Genomic DNA, 12814 nt, shown 5'->3' with positions numbered 1-12814 from the left:
ATTTCTGTCCTGGGTTGAAAATCCTTTCTTTCTTTTTTTGATCCCACAGGGGAATTCATCCATCAGTCCGAGTTTTGTCTCCGCTGGGAAATCGAATTGCGTATCTCATTGTATTGAGTAAACTCTGTTGGGCCTACTTTGAATTCATGTGGTTTATCCCCGCTGTCCAGCCGTTTTTGAAGATATTGAGCACAAAATTGAAGTATATCAAAATCTCAAGTAGACCATAACAAAGGAAATAATGGAAGTATTGATTTCGACTGTCGAAACCTTTTTAAGGCCCGCAATGATGTTTATTTGTCATCTAAACTGTTTGTAAAATCACACAGACATGGATGAAGGGAAAACAAAAATATCATCTTAATCTAAAACTTTTGTTGGCCCCCAAAAACTTTTCAACAGTAGACTTCAATTCACGTTGTTTCAAGTGGTGTGGTCCACTTTAGCTTTGGATATGATTTATTTTCGGTTAAAGCCCTAAAATTATATGATAAAACAGATAGACGGAGTTGATACAACGCATGAATGATGGTGGGTCCCACAGAGTTTACTAGTACGCTAAGGGCCCATTTGCCCTGGTGGATTGGATGGTATTGGAAGGCTTTGGAAGTTAAATCCTAGGATTGGCCGGGCCTGCCAAACAAACTGGGTGATCTGATCCCAGGATATGGCAATCCCATGGATCTTAAGACAATCCACTGACAACACCATCATTACCTTTAAATCCCATCCAATCCACCCTAATCCATTCAAATTTGCCTGGAACTTGCTTGGTTCGAGGGATTGGAAGAGATGGGAAGGTTTAATCCCGGGATTGGCCGGGCGTGCCAAACAGACTCGATATAGCAAACCCATGGATCTTAAGACAATCCACCGACAACACCATCATTACCTTGAAATCCATGCCATCCACACTAATACCATTCAATCCCTTCCAATCCACCTGGCCAAACGGGCCCTAAGCGTACTGGGTTACTCAATACGCAATCCGCTTCCTCGGTTGGGGAATTGAAGGATAGGGAAGCGGATTGGCTGGTGTATCCTATACTGATATAGCTAGTGTGGTTACGCGTCGTGCGAAGATGAGCGTTGACGCTCCTCCAGCTCTGAGTTGTATGAACGGTTCAAAGGAGATCAAAGTTACGTGGCCCCAAAATGATGTATTTATTAGATCCACATTGTTCATCCATTTGTTAATATCATCTAGGAGCATGAGCCCAAAAATGAATCATATCCAAAGCTAGAATGGACCACACCACAAATTGCAGCAGGGATAATGATTTTTACAATTAAAACATTCATAGGGCCCACCATAAGGTTTAATTTCCATCCAATCTATTCATAAGGTCACAAAGACCTGGATGAATAGGAAAAACAAATATCACATTGATCCAAGACTTCTATGACCCAAAAGGGTTTTAATGGTAGACATTCAATACTCTGCTGCTTTTTGCAGTGTGGTCTACTTTATATTTAGATATGTCTTGTGGTCCATTTTATTTTTAGATATGTCTTAATTTTTGGATCAATACTTAAGACGAGCTCTCCAAATGGATGAACAGGTTGGATATAACACATACCTCATGATGGGACTCACAGGACTTAGTGACGTTAACACACAAGCTAGATCTCTGATGCGTAGTACACTGGCCAATCCGCTTCCGAGGGATAGTTTTAAGACCCGTCTAAGTCAAGTATGAGTCGTCGGAGTCAACTAGGACTAAGGCACTACACTCCGACAACACCCCCAGTTGGTTAAAAAAAAATAGGGTGGTTACTCTCTGCCATACAACCGAGTTAATTAAGCTGACCTACTCCCAACCCATGCACCATCTCTCCTACATATCCCACACACCACCGACCTCTGGAAGTGGATTTCGTCCAACAGACCAGGGCTTGCCGCCATGATGTATTTGTTCATCGAAGCCATTCATCTATTTTTTCGTATTATTTTAAGATATGAACTGAAAAATGAGGCAGATCCAAGATCCAACACTCAATGAGAATTATGCTCTCTTCTTAGTGATTCTTCACTCTAATGAACATTTCAAGCTCTTCTTCAAGAAGATAATGATTTCAAGCCTTCTCTAAAGTATAGACATCATGATTATTAGTAAATTTAAGTGTCTATCAACCTCTAGAGTATCCATCCATGTGAATCCCCTAGGCATTTTAACTTCCCATTAATTATAGGAGATTTAATTAAACCTCCCATCACCTTGGTCACCATATAGGAACATCAGATGCAAGGTATTTGATCATGGAATTGAAGCTTCGGCAAAGCGGCAACATCATAATTAAGAGAGCAATGGGGAGCTGATTGAAGCATGGGAGAACGACGATCAAGCAACCCAAGACGACATGACAATGGGACTAAATCCGACAAGTAAGGTTGTCATTTGTAAAGTCCATGTACACTACATCCTTGTGGATGATTAAGTATAAGAGTTTGATTGTCAAAATTGATTAGGTTTTTTTGTAGGATCTTGTTTCTTGTGTAAAGCACCAACACAAATGTGTACATGTAGGTTCTTGAGTAGGACCGAGGTTGTTGGTTAGTTAATAGAAAACTAATTAAAGTCTCTTGTGGGAACTAGTCCTTGTGTAGGATTGTAAAGGTTATAGGTTAACTTGATTTAAAACATCCCTTAGTGATATTTGGTACATTCATAGGTTGAGTGAATCCACCGGGAGTGAAGTAGGGTAACCGAACCACTACATATGCTTGTGTTTGAGATTTTGAGATTGTCATTTGTGAATCTATTTAATTATTCTTTTGTGATTGAATGCTTAATCTTTATAAATGCATGATTAGATGAATGCTAGAATCAAATAGGTAACGCATCCCGCACACACATTTTCACTATAGTTTATATACTAGTTACTTAACTTGTAAATCATTTGTAGTCTATATGATTGGACACTTTATTGGCTTGAAAGCCTTTAGAGTTATATTGCCTATCTTAGTTTAAATTGTATAACAACTTAAGTAAGCAAATTGGACTTAAAAAGAAGAAAAAATTTATTTGATCCTAATCACACCTTCTAAGACATATCTTCAAGCTCCAATTATTGCCGGAAAACTGCGATTTCAACTACAAGGCGGTTCCTTGGAACTATCCGGAGTGTGACAAAGTAAAGAGCTTGAGCCTTAACGGATGTTCACAACCCCAAGTGCGGTGTTGCGCTGTAGTAATAACTCGGTGAGACCGAGGTTGAATCCATAAGGACTTACCTTATACGTATTCTAAATTAACTAGAATTGAAACTACAATCTAAAATATAGAAATTTAGAGAGAAATTTTTATGAATTAAATCTATTAAAGTAATGAAAACTAGAGCACCAAGGATCCATATGTAATTATTGAAATGATACTTTACTTGATTCAATAAAAGCACAACTGGAATCAAAGTTCTATTCTATCCAGTCGGATGATGAAGCAATTAAAACATAATGTAGTGTTGAACTTTATTGGATTAGTTCACATATGAAGCATCAATCCATGATTGTAGGGAATTCATGCATCAATCATGCCCTTAGATAATGGTGGATCACGAATTTTACAGATCACACGATTGCAAAACAGGTAAGAAGATATTAAAAGCTTCCTGATCATCTTCTGTAATTTCACTCACAATAAATCATAGAAAATTGAAAATATTCATTCATTCAAACCAATAATCAATAGAAATTCAACATAATCATGAATCAAAGTAAAATAATTATCAAAATAAACTGCAAATTCACTTCTTAGCTCTAGTTAAGAGTGTAACACCTCGAACTTTTCAATACCCTAGTATTAAAAGTTCTCGAGTGTTACCATGAAATTTTATTTAGTATATATATGTGTATGTCACCAATTTAGCCTATCCTAGCCTTACATCTATTCTTTAACTTGAATTTGACCGTTGAGAATAAACTTCATCCATAGATCAAGTCATCCGACCATTGATTTTTAGGATAAGATTATCATATATCATTGTATTATCACTTGTTCATTATAACCAACCGTTCAATCAATTATTCACTGCTAGGTAAAGATATATAACCGTCCACTTTGAGTTTGGACCACCCAATCATGGTAAACTAACTACATGGTCTCTACATCTGCTCGTACACGTATCGAATCGAGATGTTGATCCGTTCATCTTATTCACACCTATGAATATGCTTAACTCACTATCAAGACTATAATTTGAGGAGCTTACGCATGTGAACAAGTCACTTGAATCTAACGGTATACATGTTCTACCTCTTGATCACTTCAAAAACCTACTTGTGTTCATCCGTTTACAAAACCAGCCGTATAATCACCTATATACATTATCATAGTACTAACTATCAAGTTTTTCTATTTTTAACATGTCATCTGACTGTCAATCATATTTAGATTTGTCGAACGGGCCGCAAAAATATTAGAATGAACTGCTCAGTTTGAAGATCATAAGGTATATGTCACGACTACCGGTTGACTTCTCTATTAGATATATGAAAAAGTTGATTTAAACCTCGATGTGATATAGCCCATTAAAAAATGCATCTTAGTCATCTGTAAGCGATCAAGGCCCAAAATAGAGTGGTGGAAAGAGAATGAAAAATAAAAAATGTCTGTCAAATTTCAATACATTTGGATGGTGTATTCCAACATTACGGACGGTGGAAGTTAGAGAAATAAAAGATGGCATAGCTCAAGTGGTAGACTGAGTGAAAGATACCTCGTTTCAATACTGAGGTCTTGGCATTGATTCCCTAGTGGGGGTGGCTAACAGTGAAGTGTGATCTGACAGTGGGTGTACTAACAAGTTAACAAAAAAAAGCATAAATACTTAATTTTATTAACATATACTCTTGAATTCTAGATCACATAGTTCTCGTAATCCGTTTCATGTGAAATTTTATACCATGCCTATTTATCATGAGTTAACCATACATGTTAAACTTTAGACTTTAGATCATTGTACGAGTGGCCCAATTAACAAATCAACCCCTTAAATGTTGATTTTGGTATCCATCGAGTGAGGAAAGCTCGTGGGTAGTTATAGTAGGATATTTCCCTCCATATGAATGACTTAGATTTTCCATCATATGGATCTAGTGTAAAATGTGAGGATCCAACCTCGGTAGGCTTTTTCTTAGGCGTTAAGTAAGCCGTTTTAGGCTTACCAACTCTTCTTAATCTATAGCTTCCGATTAACCCACATTACACCGTCAATCACAACTTAAATTAGGACCACACATTGGCTTCACATGACTACGATATCATACAAAATTTAGACCCCGATTTATGATCTTATACCGTTAATGATAAGCGCCTTGACTCCAATTCCTTCTTTTTAGTGCAAAAGGTGAAATTTCATATTTAGGCATTTTCCACCATTGACCAACCACCAACTCTCGTCCAATCGTTTGTTTATCCTGACTACACATCTCTCCTAAAATTGGACCATGATCATTAAATGTGGACCATTAATTGACGTCTGACCCTTAGTTAAGTAATTACATAATGCTTGGAAAGTCCTTGACCACCTGAAATCGTGATTGGAATGTGACCCCAAGTCATAGGTTGGTGCGATGTGTATTCAACCTTTGAAACATGTTTGATTATCACTTGTGTGTGGGCACTAGTTTTATATGGGTCCGATGGTGGGCATGACCAATGTGAGGTAGTGATTTTAGTCTAACCCCTTAATTATGAGGACATGCTGCACAAGTATGGCCACCTAATTATGTATAGAGGTGGTGTATATGTAGACATCTAATCGTACGATTGTGAAATACGCACAAAGCTACCTAACCGTATGAAATCAAGTGGCATTAATGGTCATTCAACAACGTGGGTTTGTGCTTGTCGACATAGACACCGTCACTTGAATCACGTACGACCAAGTTGTACATTAGACTGAGTGGGATGTAGGGTTATGTTACCCAAGTTAATGCTATCAAGGTCCTGAATTCTATGCGATGTGATCTCTAAACCGTAACCCTTAACTATGTGACACTGAATATGAGTCATTAACTATGTGACGTGTGAAGTGGTTGTAGTATAAGACTTAGTGTAACGTAGTGTAGCCATGAATGGTGGGTACGATTGCGATTGTTCAACTATGTTTGGATATTTTGAAATATGCATGGATGATAGATCATGATAGTAATCATATACATATTAAACTATGTGAAATTATGGTACTTGCCACCTGACCATGTGAAAGTTTAATAAAGGTGTTGCCCCATTATGTGAGCTACGATGTAATGAAAGTACGTAACCATCTAACCTTAAGTCCTTTATTATGACAAATAGAGTGATATTTGTGTAGCCTCTCAACCATATGGACTTTTGATAACGGAGTGACCATAAGATCATGTGGGCATGTGAGAATTGTGTGGTTACTCGGACTTGTGAACTATGCTAATGGTATAACCTCTTGGGTATGTGAACTTAGGACATGTATCAAATTGATTGTTGGTGCGAGGTGCACATGATGGAGTATGTGGTAGAGGATGTTGGTGTAGGGTGCACATGATAGAGTATATGCGGATGTTATCTGGTCTGAAAGGCCATGGGCTTAGTCCCTGGGTTGAAGTCCTTAAGCGAATATATCGGACATGGTCCCTGGGTTGAAGTCCCTAAAGCTCATTTGATGCTACATTGTAATTTATGTTCATGTCGATGCTGATATTACATGTATATCCTTTCCACGATGAGTGTGGATTGCAGATTGGATGTGGTTGGCAGAGGAGCCCGATTGGTATTAGGGTTGCCTCGTATGCATATGTGGCTTACATATATAGCATTGTTTGAGTGCAATTATACTACATAGCGTGCTTGTGGATTATCATTGCATTTTGCATTGCATCCCCATGAAACGGATTGAACACCACAGCAACATTGTGGCTATATTGATGAACCACCACAGTGGCTTAGGTTTCTTATACTGGGTCCCAGGCCCCTAGGTGAAACTCCCTAAACCTCGAGTGGTACCATCGAGCCTCATCGTCAAGACCGGGCGGATGCCATGGGTCACCCGGTGCCGAAGACCATAGTGGGCCTGACTCCCGTTGACATGGTCGGGTGAGAAGAGGCTTGACCACGCCTAACTGAAGAGTTGGAGTGAATGTTGTTGGGTTTGACCAGCCCCTAAAATGGGTCCGCTACCAGTGTGTCGGGTGGGTATTGGCATGGCTATAGGCCCTCCACTGACAAGGCTGGTATGCGAGGCCTCTATTCAACAAGTTTTGGATTTGCTCTGTATACCAAGCCCCGGTGATTCCCAGTGATGATAACTATATTGTGATGTGGACTTTTAGAGGAGGATTTGCATGCCTGCATACACCCGACATACTTTTGCATATCATCTCTTGTATTGCATCATGCCCTCTTGGCTTTATGTAGCAATACTTGGTCACTATGCTTCAGCTTGTGTATTCTAATATTTGATTGTTACTGTATGATTACACACTACGCACCCACAAGTGTACTCACTAGGCTTTTTGCCTAAGCTTCCTATTTTCATTTTTTTTTCAGGGCAGAGTAACTTGGAGGACATAGCTTTCTCGATACATTGTATCTATTTTGTGATTTGGCAATATTGACGTTGTGTACCTTTTGAAAAAGCATTATACTTGTAATCATCAGGATTTATAATGGAGACTGTTGCTTAGTATTGTGATTACGGATCATCATGCTCAGGTATTATTTTTAAAAAAAAATCAGTAAAAAATCTTCCTTGTGGTGAGTCGAACTCGGAACTTGGTGTATAGAAGTCGAGTGTCAGATTCAGGGCATTACGGAAGTTGTCCGTCCCCGAATTTGGGGCGTGACAAAAGGTGGTATCAGGGCAAAAGATTTGGGATCACTTATAAGCAAAGTTAGCAGCTGAAAAACATAGAAGAACTTAAACTAGGACTCCCACAACGATTGATCAAAAACTTAGATGACATGAATCTATGATTCCCGTTTTGAGAATCTAGTCAAAACATGATTCCCTAGTTGAGAACCTACAGACTATACTTACACCCAGGCTGGATCCTTTTTTCTTTTTTTACACACGCACACACAATAGTGGGACTTCACCACCTATGGGTACTCAAACCCTTGACCAGGTGTTGAAACTCCTGAGAGTCTACCATCGGAGCAAGAGTTAAGGACTCTGGTCAAGTGGATCTCATTCCTGCACAATAGAAGTTGCTTGAATTTGTAGTTTATGACAAATGCTTCTGGAGTATCTGGTTCTGTTACCAAAAGTCCTCTACTCAGTAATATCTTGAAAATCTTTAATCTAGCCTTAAGAGGTGACAATTATCATTTTGAAAATTTATCATGTGTTGATGAAGTTCGACTTCCCTTTCATTGATGTGTGATTATTCATTTATGGGGGAATTCTTAGATTCCAAGTGGGGTATTGAGCATTCACCAAACGTGTGTTTAGCAAGGCATTTTGTAGCAGTAATAGACCTCGTAACAGTCATTGTTGTTACCATTATAGGTACCGACCATTACACCCCCTGTAACATTTAGATTTTTTTTTTTCCAGAAAATGTTGGAAAAAAATATAGGAATTTTTCCATTTAATTAGAGGATTGCGAATAAGTTTTTTTTTTTTTTTTTTATGTTGGTTTGAACATGTTTATGACAATGTAACGATATGCTCTTTGGTAAGAATGTTGCCTCGACTTGTTCTTTGATTTTCTGAATCTGAACCTGACATTCTTCAATTGGCTGCAAATTTCCTATATTTCAATTTTCTAAATATATTTTTATCAATGATTCAATATAGATAAGATAACATCTTAATGGAAAGGAGAATGAACAATGTGTTATAAATAGAAAAAATAAAAATATAATTATTATAAAATGATAGTTTACAATACACCATTTGTGCCAATCATACATCGCCTACACCAGTCAAGTACTCTAATCACTACCGGAAATAAAATCTTGCTCCCTATGATTATCGACCTCTATGTCGTTGTCATCTTGATGCAGCGGTGGTTGTGGAGTAAGAGTTTCATAACCATAATAACCAGATCTTGTGGGGAAGACCATATCAAGGAATCCCAAGGATGACTGATCTCGATCCTCACTACCACTAGGCATTTGCTGCATGGAATATGAGTAAGATTAAGTGCCAGATGACGACCTGTATTCACAATAGCCGTACCTATACCCCCAATGTTGGCCTTGATACTGCTCGTTCTGAGAGTGAGATTGGGACGATGTGGCGCTCAGATCCCTATATAGATATCCGTATCCATAACCACCAACAATCCGATGTCTAGGTGCTCCATCTCTTGTTGTAACACTAGTTCTAGCCTCTCCGTGATGCTTTCCATGTATTCATATATGGTCATATCATGACTCAGTGCACTCGTATGTGCGACCTCCTCTAGTCCATCAATGTTGATCGGCCTCATGATGTGCATACGGCTATAGGATGGAGTGGGAAACACTAGAAGCTAGACCAGTAAGTGCATCATCATCATCATTGCCACCATTGTCGTTTAACTCGGTTTCTTTGTTGTCGCTACTACTTATCCTCTCTTGGATAGGTGGAGACCTCTTTGAATCTAAGACAATCGCATGACTCTGTTGTTGCATTGTGTGTATTTTTGAAACGTTGATCCCATTTCTTTATTGTCTTCTTTTACCTGCCTGTCTTTTACTTTCGATAAAGGTAGTTGGTCATTCTCATCGTAAATGTGGTTCAAGCTTAATGGACAGAAATCACCATCTTCAACTAAATTCGCCATGTCTTGAATTCCGCAATCGCAACTTCATGTTTTAATGCATATAAACAAGCCGGTCCAATGTCATGTTCTGTAGTCTATTTTTATTCTTTGAATGAATGAGCGCAAAATAACTCTAGTTCCTCTTGCAGTTAGTGGAAGAAGTTATCTGGTTTTTAGAACTTTGATTGCAATTGCCTTGAAAGTTGATGCAAGGAGTATTGGCCAACGCACCAAAAGCTTTAGAGCTTTTGAGGAAGTGCGGAAATATCCCTTTGTCCTAGCCCTTTCAAGCAACCTAGGCAACCTGACTGAGATGACCTCCTCGCGGGCTACCCCGCATCTCACGAGTCCCATAGTGGGACCCACCCGGTGGCCATCTTATATCTCATAGGCCCCACCTCGTGGGCTACCCCACTCCAATGTGGAGATGCACTTGCATCATCCACCCATGTCGGTAATGAGACTTGAACATTAGTTTTCCAGTCTGATACCACTTGATGCAGGGAGTATCGACCAACACACCAAAAGCTCCAAAGCTATTGGGGAAGCACCGGAATATCCCTTTATCATGTCCCTCCGAGGCAACCCGATGGAGACTTCCCCATGGGCTATCCTACATTAAAAACTTCTTGGGAGCTTGAGAAGTTTCAGATCAACCCCAAAAAGGTTTCAATGGCAGACGTTCAATCCCCCACTGCTTTTTTCAGTGCGATCCACTTGATCATTAGATCTTATTTTTCATATTAAGCATTATGAAGAGCTTGAAAAATGGATAGACGGTTTGGATATAACACAAACTTCATGATAGAATCCACGAAACTTGCTGACGTAAATACACCGGCTATATAGCTGGTGTGTGGTACACTAGCCAATCTGCTTCTGTCTAAAAATGTCTATGGTATATGTCACCCTCCCAAATGTCCTCTTTGTTCCCTTGGGTGTGGCCCACCTTGGTCCGGACTTTTGAAAATTGGCCTAACTTGGCAGAGTGCATGGATTCATGGTATAATTCCATGCACACGTCACGACAGGACACAAACGAAGGCTATTTGGATTAAAAATGAATCCTGATATTTTTATTGCTATAAACGAGTTTTATTTTCCATTCTCATGCATCATGATTGATGTACATCATCATTGACATTATTAGCATTGCTATATTAAATGTAGTCCATGACCACATTGCAATAAACAGGGTTTTTCTTATTTATGACAAGTATATGCTTGTATTTATTTGAAAATTATTATGTTGGGTTTATTATTGTAACTTCTTTATTTTTTAAATATATTTGATTTTTATATTATAATATAAATGCATTGTAAAGTAGTTATTATTCTACCTGTATTTATATTTTTTTATTTAAGGTTTAAGATTTTAGGCAAAACAAAAGTGGAAAGGTATATTAAGTGCAAAAACAATAGGTCCATTGTGATGTATAGGTTATATCTATGCCATTCATCCGTTCCACCTACTTATTTCAAGGCATGAGCCCAAAAATAAGATAGATTTAAAGTTCAAGTAAACCACACTATATAAAACAATGGAAATTAAATGACTAATTAATTGGGGGCTATAAAAATTTTAAATCTAGTTGGTTTTAAATTTTCTCTTTATCTATGTCTGAATGATATTATAAACAGGTTAATTAGATGACAAATAAACATTATGGTGGGCCCTTAGAAGGCATTAACTTTCAATAGTTAGGTCTAGTGGAATCATTTTTTCGCATAGTTTGGTCCATTTCAATCGTGTATTTGCCTGATTTTTTTACGCTTGCGCAATGAATGAACAACATAGATCATATTCATCAAGGTGGACCTCATAATTTATACTCGTGTGTGTGTGTGTGTGTGTGTGTGTGTGTGTGTGTGTGTGTGTGTGTGTGTATAATTCAATTAAAATTTACATGATTTTTTAGACTATTTTTTCTAAAAACCAAACAATTATAAAAAGTAATAATGCCTCATTTACAGAGCATTTACAGTTTATTAGAAAAATAAACGAGTTATTAAAATCAAATCATCAAATTCATACACTAATATGTGTGTGTGTGTGTGTGTGTGTGTGGGAATTCAAACTCTATGACTTTGATGATAAATAAATAATAGCTTAACGGATGCATTAGGACTCCATTGATGCCCAAGTGCATCGAGACCAACACAGGAACATGCATGGGTGTGCCTATTCATTAATTCACAGTATATATGTAATATAACTAAATAAAGTTGAGTTGTTCTAGTTGAAAAGTGAGTTGCCGGTTTCCAAACTAAATTCCATTTCCTAACAAGGTGGAATGATCGATGACGGTCCAATCACTATGACATGTGCGGTTTCTGCTTTTGAGCAAGTTGCATTCCTTAGCATGCTTTTGTCCAAGTCTAGTCTCTATAGGCAGGTGAGATTCATTTTGTACATCAAATGCACCACTCCTTTAAATTTAGGACTCAACCCGAACCCATCACAAGGGATAATGTAAATTCATGCAAACTCAAAATTCACATATTGTGTTCACTTGAGCACGAAACAGATTGATTTTTGGGTAGTTCCTTAGTATTGATTCACTTGAGCACGAAACTGATTGATTTTTAGGTAGTTCCTTAGTATTGATGAGTAGTAAGGTATGAATGGATTGGACAGCATATATAAACAGTGGTTGGCTCCATGCATAATTAATCATTGGCATGGTGTGACATTACTGAGTTTTGGATCTGCCTCATCATTTGGTTCCACGGTTGAGCATGAGGTTGGGCCTTTGATGGATGGTGAAGATTTCACGAGTGGTCCTTTGTGTGGTGTATGAACATGAGGTTAAGCTATTAGAGTGTGGTGTATTAATGTATATCAAGGGACTTTATCACTCCAACACTTTGCAATCCCCATACGGCACAACTCCGTATCCCTGCATGAGTAACTCTAGTAAATTCACCTCACAACAGCCAAACATGTCACTCAAGGTAAGGAAACTAGAACGGGTTTGTTTGGAAAATAATACAAGTAATATGACAAGCCATCCATCAGCAATGGCCAGGTAATGCGACTTGTCTATAAAAAGGTTAAAGGAATTCCCTGTAATCCCACACACTCTG

This window comes from Magnolia sinica, chromosome 1 (genome assembly GCF_029962835.1).
Source record: "Magnolia sinica isolate HGM2019 chromosome 1, MsV1, whole genome shotgun sequence".
Classification (NCBI taxonomy): Eukaryota; Viridiplantae; Streptophyta; class Magnoliopsida; order Magnoliales; family Magnoliaceae; genus Magnolia; species Magnolia sinica.
Note: the sequence above shows the minus strand (reverse complement) of the source record.